The sequence below is a fragment of the Nomia melanderi genome, chromosome 14 (assembly GCF_051020985.1).
Source record: "Nomia melanderi isolate GNS246 chromosome 14, iyNomMela1, whole genome shotgun sequence".
NCBI classification, from domain to species: domain Eukaryota; kingdom Metazoa; phylum Arthropoda; class Insecta; order Hymenoptera; family Halictidae; genus Nomia; species Nomia melanderi.
Window position 1 is genome coordinate 2067771 of NC_135012.1, and position 20627 is coordinate 2088397.

The 20627-nt window shown below is 47.1% G+C and overlaps 2 protein-coding genes across 6 annotated transcripts in view; one reads left to right on the forward strand and one right to left on the reverse strand.

The window, feature by feature from the left end:
- LOC116426975 (cell adhesion molecule 1-like) overlaps positions 1–20627 on the forward strand; it is a 79092-nt gene that overhangs the window by 13595 nt on the left and 44870 nt on the right. The window lies entirely within an intron of this gene.
- The window catches only part of zuc (Mitochondrial cardiolipin hydrolase zuc), a 122212-nt gene continuing 116491 nt past the window's right edge, over positions 14907–20627 (reverse strand). For 4 of the 5 annotated variants that reach the window (XM_031976757.2, XM_031976756.2, XM_031976760.2 and 1 more), the window contains one exon: positions 14907–19932. The gene's annotated coding sequence lies outside the window, so the exon portion shown is untranslated. The remainder of the gene's footprint in view (positions 19933–20627) is intronic. The other variant, XR_013000091.1, reaches the window with a different exon arrangement.

Genomic DNA, 20627 nt, shown 5'->3' on the forward strand with positions numbered 1-20627 from the left:
TTTTATATCCCTCCGATTTCTGGCGTTAAGCGAGGCGGCCCGTCCGCCCGCCGTTACCCTTTTATCGCTTCCGTAATTCAGCTCGTTCCTTTCCATTCGAACGAGTCGCCGGCCAATAAACCGTTTCCGCGTGAACGGACAAATCGGAAAACGGAAAAATTGTCCCGCTCCGCTCCGCTCGCTGCCGCCTTCCGCGCGGGATGGAACGGGGGCGGGGGAGTTTACGGGAATCGACTATCGGCCATCGCCGCCGCCGACGCCGCCGTCGAGGTAGACCCTCGAACGATGTTCACGCGCGGCGGGTCCGATATCGCGATTATTTTTACCAGCCACGGGCCGAGCGTTTTCCCGAAAATACGCAATTAGCGGTAGTGAACTGTCTGCCCTCGCGACCGGCCGGCAGGCCGCCCCGCGCCTTTGCATGCGACCGGGGAGTCGATGTAGTGCCAATTTACTGAGCGAATACGAGTAATTGACGTTGCATTAAATATTCGCGTTGCAATCGCCACCGCACCGTTTTCGGCCCGCGCTCTCGTGTGTTAGTGATTTTCAATACCGCCCCGAGAACGAAATATCGGGTCGACGGGAGGTGGCGGCGGCGGCGCGGCCCACAATGGACGCACTCGGGGGAGCGTTGTCGCGGAACGAAGACGGGTTCGCGGAATTTGTTCGCAGTTGGAGAGAGGTTTGTATTTAACGCTCGCGATTTTTGGGAGCCCCTAATGACTTGATTGCCGAGTAATTACCGAGTTTGCGAACTCTTGGCCAAGGCGCGCGAGGTCAGCTGCAGTTTTACATTAGTATTCCTCGATTTCATTCCAATAGTTATCGAACTCGCGCAATTATTTCTAAAATCCGATTATGCAGCTGGAAATACGATTACACTTTGAATGAAATATTCCCAAATAAATGAATAAAGCGTATCGAATCTAACGCATCGATCGCCATTAGTAATTCGGGGATACTCCGGAGAATTAAGAGTGTTTCGTAGCAGCTCCGAACTATCGAGTATTACAGGCAATCGTTAAACTATCAACGATTCGGATCTCTGACCGAGAGAGAAGCTACCGAGTGAGAAGAGGAAGACAGGGATGAAAAGGTTAGGGTGAGTTCGTCGAGAAAAGCGAGACGTGTTCCGGATTCCCGAGCTGATCGTTGCCGCGAGTCGAGCGGATATTCTCGGTAGGCTCTATAAAAAGCCTCGAAGACACCGGCGGCGATCGCCGGATTCAAGCGGAAAGGGCGGAGAGCGAGTCGCAGGGCCGCGATCGGCACGAAGGTTACCGTTTTAGCTCGAAACGCGCGGCACGGAGACACGGTGACACAGTTCGCCCTATCGAGCGATCAGCTCCCCCTGCCGCCGCCGGCCGAGATAAAAAGCATTTCCATTCCGGGACGTCTCGTTCGAGTAACAAATTACACGGGACGCGGCCATCCATCCCGTGACACGGTCGGTCGGTTGGTCGTGGGAGGCGCGGAGTCCGGTTTCCTCGCGAGGAAACCGTAGCCGAAACCGTAGAACCGGAATTATTCCACGCGAGACTTCATTTTCCCGGCCGGTGAATCGAATTTAAATATTCGCCGGCCACGCCGGCAATTGAATGCAACTCGGTTAACGTGTCCGTTCATTACTCGCCGATTCTAATTACTGTAATCACGAGCGCGAGCGCGCGAGCGGGCGGCCAGGCGACCGACTGGCCGAACGACCGCGCGGTGATATCAGAGGAATTTTTTAAGCGGATTTCCACGCTCGACAACCGGACGGAACGGGGCACACGGTTGTATCGGGGCTAATTTCATAAACCCTTTTGACCAATCTTTCCGCGCGCGCGTCGCGGATTATCGCGTCTTTTCGATTTTCGGGAGGCGCGCGCGTCAAAGGGTGGCTCGCTCGGTACCGCGCACCCGTTAATAACGCGAATAACGAGTAACAATAATTTAATTAACGGCGGTTCGGCACGTAAGGGAAATAATTAATGGAGATACCGGTGATAAAGTGTGTAGTATTATTAGAGGAACAATAACAAAGGGGGGAAGAGGGTAAGAGGGGGAGACACGTCAATGCGGAAAAGTGGAGGGAATAAAAATCCTCGTGATTTAGAGATCGGGGAATGAAGATGATGAATGGCGCAGAAAGGAATCGCGTGGAATGTTTCGATGGGAGTGATATATATATATATATATATAAATGTGTGTGTGTGTGTTATATATATTGAAAGTTCGTGCATTTATGAACATCGGAACACGCGTCCATGAAACTTTCACGGACAGTGTCGGTAACCTTTGACGAATTATTACGCGGCGATGAACGTTCCAGCGAAGGGTGGGAATTATTCGAATCGGGCCGTCGAAATTCGCTTTTCGATTCCAACCGCGTTCCGAGAATTTACGATTTAAAATCATCGTGCCATTGAAGCCGTGATCCGACAAATAAAATCTGGATAAACGTGTCTACGCGAGAATGTATGACAATGATTCGCTGATAAATGGAGGAAATTAAAGAGCCGCGCTTGCAAAGTTAACCGTGACACGGATATTGAATCATGCAAAGAATGCATGAAACATCCGAGTAATGGATATTGGCGTACTATTTCCGTGCCGACTGTTCAGCCGGTCGCGGGATTGTCCATAAATTGGACGTTTCAAGTCTTCTCATTAACGATGAAAGGGAAACTCACCGGCGACAATGTCCCGCGCGCAAAGAACATTTAACGAAACGTTGAATACGCCGTTCCCCCGCGGAACGAGGGGCCGTAGAATGGAAAGAAGGTACATTACCCGGTGATTCGTTCCGCGACCTTTCCCCCGCGGTATTCAATGTGTTCGAATACTTAAGAACTCCGGCGCACAAACGAACACTTCGGACAGAAACCTTTTCACCGGGTCCTCCTTTCAAACTTGAGCCCCGTTCGCTCGGTAACAAACGCGAAACGCGATACTCCATTTTTAATACATCCCGAAATAATACCGTAAATTACGTTTATTTATTTACATTTCCCGTGGCACCATTAAAATGCAACCGGCGCGCGGCTAACGAAATAACAACGATACAAGAAGGGGAGAGCAAAAAAAAAAGCAACGGAGAAACAACGAAAATATATTTTCACCGATAAATCCACCAGGCACGCAACGTTCCGCGCGCAACGCGGGACATTCTTCCCGAACAAAAATCACCGGCGAGAACTTTATTTCACTCCGCGAGCCCTATCTGTTTCCGAAACACCTGGCGCGAGTGTCATCGCGCACGTAAATACGCGACGGGCTGCGTGGCGAGCGAAGCCGTAGCCGGAAACGAGTAGCGCGAGCTTAAAATATGTCTGCCGGGGCACGCGATCGCGTACGAATGCATCGAAATGCGGGCTCGGGTCTCGAATGTCGGCTAACGAAGAGATTTCTCATTAACGTTCGACTAACGAGGGACCCGGCGACGTTAAAAGATCCGCTCGCAACGCAGGCGGGGCGAGAAGCTAGGGGATGTATCCTTCTGTGTGTGTCGGCGCGGTGGCGTGCCCGGTCGGTCGGTTGGTCGGTCGCGTTTACGAGCGATTTGGAAAGGTGGCACGACTTCCGGTGTGTGCTGGCCCGATGGAAGGCTCGCCGGTTCGCCGGAGTCGGCCTTAAGCCGACCGACGAAGAGCCGGCAGCGCGGGGATGTAATTAAAGAGAACGAACCGAAGGTTACCGAACCGGCGCGACGTTTTCTCGGTTCGAAAGGCTCTCTCCTCGGTTTCGACGCGGACCGGCGACCGCGAGCGTAACGTCGACGCGAAACGACACGACACGGCACGGCACGGCGCGACGCGTCGCGCCGCCACAATTACGACGAATAAAATTTAACGAAGTGTATGGCACGTGTACACCGCGAGCCAGGATTCGCGCGCGGCCCCGCTTAATTAAGTTCACTCGTCGCGCCCTCTCCCCCTCCCCCCCGCCTGCTAACTTGATCCGACGCGATCCAGGCCCGTCGAGGTATGTAAATCGAGTTCCCCGGGCCAGTTCCTCGTCGCTCGGATCCTCTAATTTTCCGCGTACATACAGCCACCGGCGCGCACGGCAAAAGAGAGGGGAAAAAGGAGGCCAGAAGTGAACGAGGAAACGAACCAGAGGAAACGAGAATTTTCCGTCATCGATTCCGCTGCGGTTCGAATTCCTAGCAGGGAACCGAGCGATCCGTGGATAGCTAACCGCTCTTCGTGTACCGATCGGTGAATTATGAAAACTGCGAGCCGCGGACTACGAACGAACTCGATTGGGTGCGCTGGGACGTAAGTAGGCGGCAAAATGAAACGTAACGTGGAAATGGAATGTTAATGTTTTGGGGCTTCGACTATGCTGGGATTTCTTATTAACCATTTGCACTCGGAAGGTTTTCAATTAAAAATATTTGAGTATTTTCTGATGAGATAAACACGATATTTTGTGAAACCATCTCAAGGAAAAATCATACATTGAGAAACAAAGCTATTTTATTTCAATATTTCTCAAATTGATGCATTGTACGAGGTATAATATTAAATATCAAATTGTATAGTATTACTGTATGAAATCGTGTGGTGAGTGAGAGTCGCCTTTCCAGTGCAAAGGGTTAATAAAAGTTTATTTGAGTAATTAACGAATTGAATGAATGGAACAAGCGTTTAACGCGTTCACTGCCATGAGAATTTCAGGCATTCTATACGATATTCCTTATTCTTTTATAACAATGACAAATCTTGTAACCCATTCACTGCTAGCATAATGTGTGATTTCATTTGTACTTTCAATTTATTTTGCTTTATGTTACGATACGTTTCAAATACAACCAAGATTGTACCAAACTGGCAATCTCTTGCTACGAGCATAGTGACTGGCAGCGAATGGGTTAATGTTCGTCGACGACTATTTTACGTTATTTTCTTTCAGATGCATTCCTTCTTGCACTCTGTTACTAACTAACTAGAAAGAATATCATCTATTCCATTAAAACTCACGAAAATCCGAAAATATCAAATGTCTACTTAACCGCATTAGTTTCTGAACATAAATGTGGACTAGACAGACAAACGTGAATCATTTATCGTATTAACCCGTGCCTTATGATTTATCTATTAACTATGACCTTCTAACAACAGTGTCCTTAACAATTCATCGGAAAGAGAGACGTTCCGTGCATATTCTACCCTTAGAACATAATAATTGAACAAGTAATATTCCATTCAAATTCACAAGCAACGAGCAACATTCGCGTTCATTAAATCCTGTTTAAAATCTCCTCTCGACTTGGTCGTTGCAGGATCATTATAAAGTTACGAAGGAATAATATTGTGCAATTCGGTTATCAAATTATATTCGACAAATGTTCCTTTTCAAAACGGACAGGTACGAAAGATATTGACGGGATCCGATTGTTTCGCGAATGCCTCGATCGCGATCGGAACGCCGGCCGTTGGTGTGAATCGAGCCGAAGGCCTGGTCCGTCGAGATTCGAGGGGCAAGGGGTCAGCGACGCGAGAGAATTATCGCAGCGAGCGCGTCGCGATAACTACGGGCCCGAAATCTCGACAGGTGACACGCGCGGCGCGCTTCGATTTTTCCTCGCCCCTCGCCGCCGGTGACGAGGTTTCGAGATATTACCGAGGACCAGAGAATTTCGTTCTCCCACGCGATACATCCGCCGTACGTAACGCGAACTCATTAAATCGCGGCCGCTTCGTATTTCCCGGCGACGCGGGCAACCGCGGTACATTTCCAATTAATTCGTCGGGTTTTGTCCCGGCGGCCGTGTCTCTGGCCGGCGTTCGCCGTCCCCGGACAAGGAACGTCTGGAGAAAAAGGCTAAAACGCTGGAAATAAATCCGACGAATTGTTTTCCTGCTCGCCTCGCCGCGCGGACGAGAGGAGGAGAGGCGGGTTTACATTAGTAAGTAAATCGAGGAAATTGTTGCGCCGGTTTCCTCGTTTCCGAGGGGAGCGGAGGTTATCTTATCCCGGTGAAAGATTGGGTGTCGCGACACCTCGTTGAATTGGAAAAAGTGTTCGATTCGAATAGGTAAGGAATGTATTAACACGTTGCGCACCGGTAACGAGAAATCTTGTTTTTATGTAGACACTTAGCTATGTAACTTCTGTAATTACCAGAGCATTGAAGGAAATATAGAATTTGATTCGAATCGATTATCTATTTAAAATATATTACATAACAATATATCTGAGTTTTTCTATGTGATATAAGTTGAACAAATGCATTGAGAAAATATAAAATTTGATTCGAATTGATCATCCATTTAAAATATATTACATAAGAGTATGATATCTGAGTTTTTCTATGTATAGTGATATAAGTTGAAAAAATGTATTAAAAAAAAAATATATAATTTGTCCGAATTGATTATCCATTTAAAATATATTAAATAACAGTACGATATCTGAGTTTTTCTATGTATAGTGATATAAGTTGCAAAAATGCATTGAAAAAAATATAAAATTTGGTTCGAATCGATTATCTATCTAAAATATATTACATAACAATATATCTGAGTTTTTCTATATGATATAAGTTGACCTCTGAAAATTGCCATCACAATTCAGCTGTCTGAAAATTAGCCGGTACGCAATGTAACACGTTGTCTGCTACGTCGGTGACCGATGAACTTCCGAATTACTTTGGCAATAATTAGAATTCGTCGGATTGCTACTGTCGAATGAAAATATTCTATAGCGTCAATTACTAGATAATCTTCGCTAAAAGAACAAGCGATACATAAAACCAAAGGCTTTCATGTCACGTTAACCTTTGCATTCAACCAATTCTCAGTTACCATTCCAAGATAACTTTCTGAAACGTTCAAAAAAGAACTCAACTGCAAAGACTATCACATAACTCCAACAGCAACTAACATCTACACTAAACGAAACACTCGTACATCCGTAAACCATAAATTATATCCCGGAAATCTCCGGAGCCAAGTCGCGAGGAACGTTCCCGGCCAATAAAAATCGAAAGGCGTCGTTCCGGCGGAGCGCGTAGGAATATCAAATTTCCCGAAACGGGTCGACCGGGGTTAAAGCCGGCAGCCGGCGCAACAGATATCGGCGAGAACGGCGAAAACGATGATAAAACAATTTTTCGAAAATTCAATGGAGAAACGGCCGGGCCGCGGCGGGGCGGGTTGGCGGCGCGAAGAGAAAGGGGCGAGCGGAAACGAGCGGCGTGAAATCGCGCGTGGTAGTCCCGCCGGGGGCAGCCTTAATTCGGCTTAATTCGTCGATAAAACGATTGGTGCCACCGCGTCAAATCGTTAACGCCCCGGCCCCGGTCGCGTCCATCGAATCGATTCCTCTCGAAACCTTTTTCGTCCCTGTCCACGCTCGACCTACGGGGGGATCGCTTTCGAACGATCGCGCCCCCTGACCCTTCCGCCCTCCCCCCGGCGACCCAGTCGAACGACCGCGGACCGTTAAGCTCGTTTCGCCGGCGAATTATCTCGTCGATCGTTTTTCTCGCGCGAGACGCCAGGTAACCGCACTCTCCAACGAAATAAAAAATGAACAGAAAAAGGATGGAAAGAAGAGAGGGGAGGATGACCGGGTACCTGGTCGCGCGTTAATGCCCGCGGAATAGAACTCCCCGACGAGCGGCGGAGTTCGCCGCTAAAAGCCGCGTTACCATTTTTCTGTTTCAACGTAATTAGAAATAATAACTCTCGCGTCGCCCTCGCTGCGGGGTATCGCGTACACGCTGGCCAACGGAACAACGTTTCCCTGATAAAACGCTGCTGCCTTTCGCGAGGCTGGTCTTCGTCTTCCGATTATACCCGTTGATCTCTTGAAATATGGAGGCGCGAATTAGTTCTGATTATAACGCGGAATTCGCTGTTTGTTGCGCGTATAGTCGTGTGGGATGTCGAGTGTTTTATGTTTGCTGTTTGTCGGTGTTCTTGATGTTGTGTAGATGTTGTGTAGATTGTTTATGGTGTTAACTCTTTGAGTTATCACTTGATTCGATGTAACAGAATTATGAAGGGATGTTAACATCACTCGTTAACACGTTGAATGCCGCGCGATTTCACGGTACAAAATACTTGAAATGGAAAAAATATAATATTAAATCATCTGATTCAATTGCATTGTTATTATAGGTTCATCTAGCTGAATGTCATCACATTAGTTAGCATTATTTATAATATAGAAATGTTTTCAAATAATCATGGTTTAATTGAGTGAACTATAGTAATTCGGTTTGGTTGGTCACCGATCACCCCCATGGCATTCAACGTGTTAAATAAACAAATGTGTATTGAAACTCATTAGATTTAGATAATATACGAGTAACGGAAGATGTAACTACTGAATTAGAATCCACTTGATCATTGCAATTATTGTCAATAACATTGTACAGCTAACAATCCACCGAAATGAAATTTCTCAAGCCCTTTTATAACAGCCAAGGGATCAGTTTCAAAGGAAAAATCAATTTCTCTAATGAAACATTTTCGAGAGCAATGAATTAAATACTTATTTGTCATCAAGCTTTATGTTGCAATTGGTTTCAAGGAATTCCGAAGGTGAAGTTACAGCAATGGACGTGTTAAGGCTATAATAAATGACGTAGGTATTATCTTCCGCGGGAATTTAAACGGTATCCGTCTACTTTTTGGATTCCGTTAGCTTCAGCCAGTGGAACGCGCTTATACGTCGATGGATCGAATACGCGGGTACGTCGTTCTCCCCCGATATTTCTCTCTTTTCCCGTGGAACGAGTTTTCCCGACAATCGGCTCTGCCGCCCGTTCTTCTGCCGCCGCCATCCTCCCGGGCGGCGTGCCTTCGGACGTCTTTAAAGTTTGAAAAGACGCATCGCCCGGCGAACAATAGGAAGTCGCGGACGAACGAGCGCGATCCCACCGTCGGGCTATCGAATCGTGGAGCTGGCTCGCGTCCAAACCGATCTCGAATTCCGCCGCGAACGCGTCCGCTTTCGCGTTCACCGGAGATCGAACCATACGAACACGCTTCTGCCGTAATTCGTTCGATACCCGTGCTCTTTTCGTTTGTTCCGCCCGTCCACTCTCCGTATCTGCTTCGTGAACGGCCCGGCTGCGGGACCTGTGTGCGCCCGTTCGCGACAACCGGCTCGTTTGTATGTACGGTCTTGCGAGTATCGGCACGGTTAAACGCTCGTTTCCGCCTCATTCTCGTGAGCCTTCGAATTTCGAGCTGTTCGGCTTCCAAATTTTTTCGCGTCCGAATTTCCGAAGGTTCACGGTTTCCCATGTTTCGCACTTTCGAACTATTTAGGTTTTTAGTTTTCAAATCTTCGCAGCCTCGGAGTTAGGAATTTTTAAATTTCGGAACTTCAGAATTCTCAGGCTCGCGAAGTTTCAGACTTTCAAACTTCGAAACTTTCAAACTTTCAAACTTTCGAGGTTCGAACTATTAAACTATTAAACTGTTAAACGTTCAGTCCGCTAGAAATTACATTTGAGTTGTAATATATGACAGACGTGTGACACAAAATTAAAACTGCTATCGAACGTGAGAGCTGTCGACCCGCAAGTACCTATCCCAGTGTGAGCAGGTTTCTCAACCGTTCGACTCGAAGTTTCCAACTTCCGGTACACGAAGTTCAAATGCGAAACGCGCACTTCGACGCGCAGGTATTCCGGTCAGAAAGAAATCACATTAACCTACTAAAAATCGCAACGACCGGTAATAATCACCGTAGTCCCCAAGTGACCCATTGGGTTCGGCTTAATCCTCGGCTGAAGGTTTTTCCAACTTCCGCATGAAATGAAACCTAGAAATATCCACTCCGGCGCAACTGGTTAATTGCGAGCGCCTGTAATTGCTGCAGGTTTTACGCAATTATGAGACACGCAACTCCATCGCGTACGAGCAAACGAATTACTTACCGAGCGTTTCGTTCTGATTCTTACCTCACTTCCGCGGCTAACGAGAGGAACAACGATCAATTAAACCACTCAAACTTTAATCGTCCGCCCTACATACAATCTATTTAACCGCGCTTTAATTGTAACATTCATAAAACATCGCGGCGCAAGTTCGTTAATGTAACGAACCCTCCGTCGAACTCTCCCAGTCGGACTGCCCATGCAAAATGCAACAATCTAACTTCCAACCGATTAATAAAACATCGGCCCTCTCTGGATCCACATTTTCATGCAATGGTCAATAACCCAATCAAATTACTCTTCGCTCTATTCTAACGCGCCCTCTAAATACGTAATCCCCTCGAAATGTCATGCGTTCTCCCCCTAGGATCCTTCCAACATTAACGAACACCGGCGGCGCGCTTATAGACGGCGAGGTCAACGATGTTTGCGCCATGCTACTTACCTCCCCTTCGCCCCAGCTTTCTTTTCATCCCCGAGCGGACGCGCCCGTGCACACGCTTTCTTCGAGGTACGCGGGTGAAACGTGCGTCGCCGCGATCCCGTTCGCTCTTCCCTGCTGCTCGCCTCTTTCCCCGAGTGTCTCGATCACGAAGGTGCTGCCATTATCGTATCGCGGGGCCGAGGGGGCGGGGGAGTGTGTACACCGACGGCGGCAAGGCGCGAACCCTCGGGAATCGGCACGTCGCGAGCACGCCGACTGACCGTATGGCGCACGCACGCCGTTCGAACGATTGGCTCCGCCCCCGCGTTCCATAAATATCGAGTGATTGATTTTAATTGCGTCCGGCGATCCTTTAACCCGCTCCCCGCTAGTTTCTCCCCCTCGAGCGTGTTCCCTCGCTCGCTCGTTCCTTCGGGAAAGGGTTTTCCGCGCGCCGTTTCGCCTCGGCGTCGCGGCGGCGTTATTCTCGTGGAACGCCGGGCGAAAACGAGTTCGAGATACGCGACCAAACTTTGATTCCTTTCTCATCCGACGCAACGAGAAAACTTTCCCCCCTTTTTTCCCCGACGCGCCAGGCCTCCATCACCGTTCGTCTGCCGTCAGCTCCGCGCGGGTGGCCCGTCCCGACCCGAGATCCCCGCATCGAGCGTTTTTATCGGCCGCGAATCATCGTCCGAACACCGCGGAAATCGTTTTCGAATCGCAAACAACGGCGAACGTTCCCCGCAGGCGTGCGGAAATTCCGAAAACGCCGGAGCGGGTCGGGTCGGGAATATTTTTCCGGCGCGGGACGGAGCGTGATGCTATTTTCGGCCGCCGGGAATGCCGAAAGATTTCAGGGAAGTTCGGAATCGGATGGTATTTCGGGAGTGGTTTGAATTATGCAGAGAATATTGTTTATTTCATTCGAGCGCGGATGCTGTGGATGTTCTATGTATAGGAATGAATATGATAATAATTCTGACGAGAGGCCGGCGGTGTGGACGCAACGCTGTCATCGCGGGCGAGGATGTTTTTCATCGATCGAACCTTCAATAGAGGGACCTGGATTGTACATCAATCTCTAAAATACCAGAAACATAAAACTGCAACCTTTTGTCATTCCAATTCAATCATTCCTTTGTAGTCTAGATATGAAACTCTAATGCCAAATATCATTAACCAGTTAACTGTGGAATTTAGTTGGAAAAACCTCTTGTTCAATAAAATCGAAAAATGCAGCGTGTACCCGCCGAATGCAGGATGAATGCATGTAGAGTATATTTTAATTAGCACTCCACATAGTTTTGTGATATGTCAGCAATTCTTATCAATTTTGATAGTAGTCCTACTTAAAATTAACAATGGTATAACATTTTTTAAACCTTTAGTTCCCTTCTCAGTACAAACTTTGTATATTTGGAAAATCTAATAATCTTAAGGTAATTTCTAAGAAATATAGCATTTTTCATTTTCGCTATGGATACTATGAAAACTACTTGCAGTTGCTGATAGATTACAAAACGATTTGGAGTGCTAAGGGTTAAAATTCATTCAAATATTTAACATTAGAACGGGTGCAATATTGAAGCCTACAGAGTTCAAAGGATTAATGAAATATCAAAGGGAAACAAAGATTCCACAAACCTAAATATACATTATTCCATCATTTCCAGTATTCAGCACCCTTGGTGTTATCTATTCTCACCGTCCCCCATAAAAAACAGACGCATCCCCTAACTCCAGCTCCGCAGAGGTCGCGCGCCGCAGCTGCATCATCGTCTATCGGCGGAGAAGCGACTGCCAGCTAAATATGTATGAACAGGGAACGTTTCGTTATAATTAATCGCAAAGCTGGCCACTTTCCCGCCCCCGGTGTCTCGCGGCGCGTTCGAGGCGGCACTCGAAACTCCGCGGACGGATCGGAACGGAGCGCGCGAGCCGAGGACGCAGATCGAGAGGCGGAAAGCCGTTCGAGGCCGAACCTGGATACGAACGGGAAAGAGCGGCAGCAGACGCCACGTCGCCGTCGAGATAATTAATATTAATGCCGCGTTTCGGGGTGCGTTTCAGCTGATTCAGCGGGCTTTGCCGTGCCCTCCGCCCTCGCCGCCCCCGGCCCGCGAGCCCCGAAAGAATCGATGCTTGTGGAACACGCGAAAAAGCTAGGCCTGGCGGTGTTTGTTTCGGCGCGGTTGACAAAGTTGTCGTCGGTGTTGCTTGGAATGGATCGTTAGATCCCATAAGTTCGATCCGTTCAGGTTTCTACTATGTAGAACATAACGTTCGATTGACCCTTTGCACTCCGTTCTCCGGCGACATGACAAATGCGGAGAAATGTGGACAAAAGGAAATTCAAATAACGAAGATTGAAATCTCAATGAGTTGCTAGTAGTCTTGTATACAAAATGATTACTTGGAAAATTAAAATTTCTCGTGATGTGAAAGAAATGTAACTGTATGTTTTGTATATAATTTTAGCTGTGTATCTTATAGCTTTTGGCTGAAGCGTTTGTTTGTATCACAAATACTTTTTTAATTGAGTTTTGTCCAGACAGGTGTTTGGCACTGTACGACGGTATGAAAATAATTTTGATTTCTATAAATGGTTCCTCGTGTTGTTATACTTTTTATATGCTACCTACATTAATAAAAAACACCATTGAACAGTAAACGCGTTTTTTGTGCAGGTAAAACACGATCTCGCGCTATGAATACTGCCCGAATCCCTGTAGCCCATTATAGATCTGACACGGAGTCGCCGAGAGGTCGTACGAGAAATTGCTCACGGTGTACGGGGTTAAATATAAAATTTCTATAACTTCGCGAGCCGTCGCTCTCGGCTGCCGACTAAACGGAAGCAGTCGAGAACTCGCATCGCCGTGATTACAAAACGCAACGAAAAGTATTAGCGCACCGCGACCTGAACTTATCGCGCGACCTAATTCGACGGGACGGTACATATCGAGCGAATCCGATTAGCAACGCGAATAATTAAATAACAGAGTAAAATAAGAATCATCGTGATACACATCAACGCGACATTCATCAACGTCACACGATCAATGTATAATTTAATCCGCGCGCATTAATTCCATTAGAAATTTCTTACCAATAATCCGCGTGCTCGATAATTCTCATATCGAGTCTCCCATAATTATAAGAGAACCCATCAGGAATAAAACACTATGACCCATTTCGTAAATCCACCGTCAAGCAGCTCGCATTTCTTCCGTTGCGCCGCGCCCTCGCAGCAGGACACCGAAAATCGTCCGTTCGACGCGTGAACCGCCCCCGACGCGTTCCAGGAAGGCATGAGTTCATACAGACGCGTCGCGTCTACCCTTTCGACCCCTCCGCGACGGCCGGCAGGCGTTCGAGGGTGAAATGTGCCTCGATAGCATTATGGTGGCGCGGCGAGGCCAAGAAACGCGGCCGATCGACGGTTTCGGGCGTGTGCGCTTTCGCTCGCGCCCCCTTTTCTTTCGCGTTTCCCGTTCTCTTTGCGCTTTTTTTTTCCTTCCTCCCAGCACTGGCGTGTAGGGACACGCGCAAGGTGACGCAGTCACGCCATAACCCGGAAGCTAGCCTTTCTCCCGAGCCAGAGGGGCCCTTCGAGGCTCGTAAAGACAAAAATCGGGGACCCTTATCGCCGGGATAAATTTATCGCCCGGCCGGTGGCAACGAACCCACGGCGGCAAACCAAAGAGAGGGCACACGGCGGCCTCCGGAAGAGATACGAGGGTGGCCGGTGGTTTTATTTCGTTGACTCGATTGTCCGGCCGCGGGCTATGCCCGTTTGTTCCGTGCTCGCGGCGCGACGCTCGGCACCCCTCGATCGCTTGCCTCTCGATCTGCGCACGCACGCACGCCCGCCAGGATCGCGTTTAAGCCTGCTGCGTTCCTCGGGTCTATTTGACCCAATCACGTGCTCGTTCTGGCAGCACTGATTTGTTTGTTTCGCCTCTTCTAATGAATTTTCGGGGTTATACTTTGTGAAGGATGTTCTTCAATTCAAATATTGTAGGATGTATACTGGGTTAACCCATGACGAGTTAGACTCGCGATGAAGATTTCTAGACTAATTTAACAACAATCGATATTATTCATTACCCACAGATCAAAGCAAACTATTTCGCTATCATTGTATTATCTTCAAATAAAATTTCCACTAGTAGAATGGACAATTTTGTTGCATTTCTTCCAAATTATCGATAGTAAAGTGGTACGTGAGCATAGTGGCGAAAGTAAATAGTACGCCAAGGGGTTAAGTTGGTTCTACTGTTGGACACATTGCGGACCGGTAACGAGAAGTCTCGTTTTTATAGAAAGAAAGCTATGCAACTTTGCTAATTACCACGGTATTGAAGAAATATAAAATTTGATTCGAATCGATTATTTATTTAAAATATATTACACAAAAATGTGATATCTGAGTTTTTCTATGTATAGTGGTATAAGTTGACCTCAGTGAAAATTGCCATCAGAATTCAGTTTTCTGAAAATTAGCTGGTCCGCAATGTGTTAAGCCTACTAGTGACTATATTTGGCATCTAGGTAAAGTCAGTTGCTATTGTTGCGTCGTGAAGTAGAGAAATATTTATTTTACTATGAGGAGGCTAATGAAGTATCAGAGTGAATTATTAGGTTATCAAAGAATTTGTTCCCAACGTTTGTCAATGTGTTTAGGAAAACTATCTTTATATAGTGTAGGGCTACTAAAATAAAAACTAAGTCCGTAGTCAGGTTAAATATATTTATTACGCGATGTGGCTCTAACGAGGAACAGCGACTAACTGCTTTTCCTCAACGCTTTTCTAAGAAGGAAAACTCTTCAGACGAAGGCGTACGTGACCCAGGTCCTGGTGGTCCCCTTGGTTATAAATTAGTCAATGGGCCTGGACTATCTCTCAGGCCCCCAAGTATTGACACGCAAAAGGGCGAACCGTCTAAAATAGGTACCTGCTTCATCTTCCGCGTCAGTAGTTACCAGTAGTTTTTAATTGGATAGTTGACCAATGATAGCGAAACGTCGGGACAAATTCCTATTGGACACGGCTCTCGCCCAAAAGCCACTTATGAATGTAATATTCTAGGTTGTAAAAGTATTAAAGCTACTATTCGGAAAGTATTGAGAGTAGGCTTTATTTTTCGCAAGTTCAATGTGTTTCATACTGGAACTACCAAGCACTTTGATAGGAAACTATGGATTATTTTATATTCCAGTTTGGGTATTACTAAATTTCCTTAATTATTTCTTAACACGTTGAACGCCGCACGATTTCACATGGGAAAATACGCCGAATGGAAGAAATATAATATTAAATCATTTGATCGAATTGCGTTATTACTATTCCACGTTCATCTAGCTGAATGTCACTGTAATCGTCGTCTCATTGAGTGAACTATAGTAATTCGATTTCGTCGGGGTCGCCGGTGACCCCATGACATTCAACGCGTTAAAGAAATATCTGTACCTTTGTAGATTCGAAAAAGAAAGGTACCGTAAATATTTTCTAAAAAAAGATATTAGGAACTGGTGATATTGATCCATCTGGTAGTTCTAGGGTTAACCCTTTACTCGAGAATATTTTTCTCAACAAATATTCATTATTTTCCGACGGAATATCAATGATATTTTCTGCAACTAACACAAAGAAATACCTTGTGTAAATTAAATGACAGAACTATTTTGATGTTCCGTGTGCTGATACATTATAGAAAATTTGATATTGAATTTGAAATTTTATCATTTCGTTCGGTCAAATCAAATGGCGACTGAAAGGCGCCTCTCGAGTGCAAAGGGTTATTATTACAAAGCTTCTTATTGTAACAGGTTAATTATACATCGAATACACAGGACAACCGGAGGCTACATAGGGTGAAATAAAGTACGTACGCACGCACGCTCACGTAGGCAGTTTCGAGGATCGTTCGCTACACAGCCCTGGCAACGTCTCGAGGATAGCTGGCCCCTATCTATCGTTTCGATCCCATTACTCCGCCGCGCAACGGTTTATCGTCGTTTTACGCGAGCCGCGACAGCCGCCTGCGATTGGAATGTGCACGCCACGTTCGCGAGGATCGTGGATGTTGTCCGGGTTGCGCTGGGACTCGATGTCTGCTGCACAGATAAACGAGAAACGCTTGAGCGATCGTTGAACGTGGGATAACTAGGAAGATTCCGAGGTTATTCCCAGGAAAACGCTGCGTGGACAGAAAATAGACAGTGTCTTCTGGAATTCCGTGGGATGGGCTGAAACTGTGTCGAAAGAGGAGTCGAAAATGTGTGATGACGTTTTTTCCTTGGACACTTTGTTTTCGAGATACGGAGCTTTGAAGGGTTGAGATGCTCGGCGCCAGTAGAAATGGCCAGCCATGAACGGACACGTCGATTCCAGCCGATGCCGCGAACGTTCCGATGGGATTGTTTTGGTAATGAAGCGTCACGCGAGATGATTGTACGCTACGTTTCCCGTAGAATGATCTTGCCAATTAAAATAAATGAAACGGTGAAATGGACGGCCGAGAGTGGAATCAAAGTGAAACGTGTTCATACATTTCAAAGGGAAACGCGGCGACTGTAATGTGTACGAGTGCCACTTCGCAGTGGCCAAAAATAGTCGCTGAACCGGCTCGGGAACTCAACTTTTGTCAGTTTTCACTCTCCACTGCAGACGTTTAGTACAAATACATTATCAATTCACTAAAATCCAATATCAAGGTTCATATGTCTACAAACACTTTCATGGTAGAAAATCAAACCATAACAAATTTCCATTGACAATCGCGCGATTAACACTTCACTCGAAGCTAAGCGATAACCCTTCGACATTTTCGTTCCAAGTATCTACTCCCTACTGAAACCACATCCTTTCCAATCATCAAACGAAACTTTCGCAACCATCATAACCGCCGATAATCCCAGAATAATGGCCTACGTCGAACGAAAGCAAAGTCTCTCTATCACAGAACTCCCGAACAAGCTAATCACGTCTAACTGCATGAATCTCGTTCCCCAATGATTCGGCCGGCACCGGAAAAACCATGGCAACTCAACAAATAACTAAAGTTTCGCCGGTAATAACGCGACCAGTGGCCGGCGCGTATCATTACGGATCTGTCGCTTGCGGAAAACAAAGAGCGGGAGACCGGCGGGAGGCGAGCCGAGCGAGTCGTTCACCTATAATGGAAACGTTAATGTCGAGTGACGGTTGCGCGGTCGCGTGAAACTCATCCGTACGCGATAATGCCCGACGGTCGTTACCTTTCCGTGTCTCCGGCCTCCTTTGGAGGAGCGGTTTAATTCGCGATAAGTACGTAAGGGGGAATTTAGTCTCGTGGCGTGACGGCAGATACGAGCTAACTGCCTACCTGCTCGGACAGCTGCGCCAGGATAAGATAACGACTCCTCGGACGTCCGACTCGGCCCACCGGCTCTCTCTTTATTGGCCCGCGAACCCGTTCGATGTTTCCGACGATCGGAAAGCCTCACTCCGACCCCCTCTTTCTCTCGCCGTTCTTCCACCGTGACGCGAACGCGCGCCGCGTCGCCGCGGAATCGATGGAAATTATCCGACCGCGGGTCAAACGAAGCGGTAAATAGACGAGTGCTCGAACTTTCCGTTCCCGCGTCGTTGTAACGCGGCGAAACGCCGATGCTCGTTTACCCGCGGTGCGTACTACCGTTGTAATTCATTACCGCTGGCCGCAATGCACCGGCGTTCTCCCATTGCATTCGTTTTCGAGTAGTTTCACCGCGGTCATGGAAAAATGAGTCGGGACGTCATTCCGTAATTCTTCGGATCGTTTGTGGGTATGAAGGATGCGTGAGGTGAATTGTTTGTAACGGTATTGGGACAGGTTTGTCACGAATCGAATGCCCGAACGTTTTGATTTGAGTTTCCAGTGAGAAATTCGTATTCCTGGGGACCTACTTATATTAAACCTTCGTCGCGCTCGGAATTCAATTAAGTCGCAAACGAAATCCAAGTATTTTCGACTCGTGGCCACGGTTTAACGAGAGTTGCCACTTCAAAGTACTTTTGGCGCGTGCAGGATTAAGAAAGTAGACCTTCCCACTTGCGCGTATTGGGATTGAAACACCCTCGAATTAACAGCTTCCGGGAATAAATAGCCTAATGATGTTACATCGTGGATAACCGGTCGTTTCGATGAATTTATGAAAGATGTTACTCGATGCAATAATCTCGAGAGGAACTTGGTTGTCCCGAAAGGAAATAATTCCACGTCACATTCGAGCATCCAATTTAAACCGACCGCGTCCCGCGTCCCACCGGGGTTCCCTTCGCTTCTCTGTCTAATGATCGAGTGTGTAATAAAGATGCATTATTATCGTCGTTATTGTTGCAGCGAGGAATAAGGCAGCGAAAACGACGCGATCCCCGCGAAGCTCTAGCTTTGACGTATTTTCCTTGGCACTCGTTCCCTTGTCTCCTGGAGCCGTCTCCCTTTTCGCGCAATTACACGCTCGACGGAGCTCAGGAATCGCGTCGCTCGTTACGAGGGCTGACCGAACGAGAGAGAGATAGACAGGGGGGGGGGGGGCGTCGTTCCCGAATGAAACACGCTTTTAACGGCGAGGGCTCGAGCCGCGCTGCGCATTCGGCGACCGAAATAAAAAGCGTTTAAACGAGAAACATCTTTGTGTCGCGCTCCTCCGAGCCTCGCCTTTCACCCCTCGACCTCTTGCTCCGGCAGCGCGGCTCTATCAAGCCGCGTCTTCCAAGCGGGCGTTTAGTTTTCCGCTCGAACTCGCGATATCGCGGTGAAACCGAAAGGACGGTTTTTCCGGACGAAAAACGCCGCTCAATGAACCCTCGCTGCTCTCTCTTTCTCTCTCTCTCCCTCGGAGTACTCCACCGCGGCAATTAATTTCGCTTCTGTCGAATCGGGGATAAATCGGTTTTACGATTACGGTCGGACGATACCGGCTGGAGTGGGGGATGCGCACGAAAGGAGGGCTGAAAACGGACAAAAGGATTCGCGCGTGCACACGCGGAGCGTCGACGGGAGAATCGGAAGAACGGGGTTGCGACGATTCTCCTCTCGCGCTGCGGAACTGTTGTTCGACAAAAGACCGCCGGTACACGAGGTTTCACAGCACGCGCAGTCACCGGGAAACGCTGAGCAACATCGTTTTCATCGACTTGTTTCCGAGTAACCTGGCGCGACGAACTGCGGAGCAGTCGCGCGGCTGCGAACCAACGCCGGCCCCGAACATGCTTCGGTGAACGGAAGGTGGAACGGACTGGGAACGCTCGTCGCGAGCGCGTTTCGGAAGCTGCCGGATCACGAGGAATGTTTCTGCGAAAGGACAAAGCGACTCGCGAGTTGCAGGTAGATTTTGGGGGCGGCGTTGCGGGGGTTGGAGTTCGGCTGTCGCGAGTGGAAGCTGATTTTTGCAGTCTCGCGGCTCGAGGCGCGCGACGTGGCACGGTTATGAAGTTCGAATGGGTTTTCCGATGAAATTGGAAAGGTCATGGGGTTGGGAGTGATGAATGTTACTGGGTTTTGGGAGAGTGTGCGTGTTGTATCGGTTTCGATGTAAAATGCGGAGATCGGTTGCTGGTTGATGATCTGGCGTGGTCCGCTGCACCTGGAAATAGAGAATTAAGATATTTGAAATTGAGGATTAGACATTGTGTTTGGAGATTTGAACGTTTGAACATTCAGAATTTTGAAGTAATATTGAAATTACAAACTAAAGTTTCGAGGATTCTTTTTTTATGAATCTATAGATATTCCAGCACTCAGCAATCGCTCAAACGCTCCACGCCTGAGACTTGTAAAAATATAGACTTGACAATTCCAAATTCCAAATTCAATAACAAACATTAAAATTGCAAGCTAATGTTCCAAGGATTCCTTTCCTATTACTCTGTACACACTCGAACACTCCTAAAAAATCGCTCAAACGCTCCACGCCCGAGACTTGTAAAGATTTGTAGACTCAAAAATTCCATATTCAATATTAAGCATTAACCAGTTAAATGGAATTTATTTTGAAAAATCTCTCCTTGCGCAATAAAATCAAATAATGAAGTGTATACTCGTTAACCCTTCGAACTCTGTAGGCTCCAATATTGTACCAGTTATAATATTAAATATTTTAATGAATCTTAAAGAAACTATCCTAAAATTATTCGATTTTCCACACATCCAAATTTTGTACTAACAAGGAAAATAAAAGATTGAAGAAATGTTATAGCATTTCTAATTTTCGCTATGAATACTATAAAAATTAGTTGAAGTTGCTGATAGATTACAAAACAACCTGGAGCGCTAAGGGTT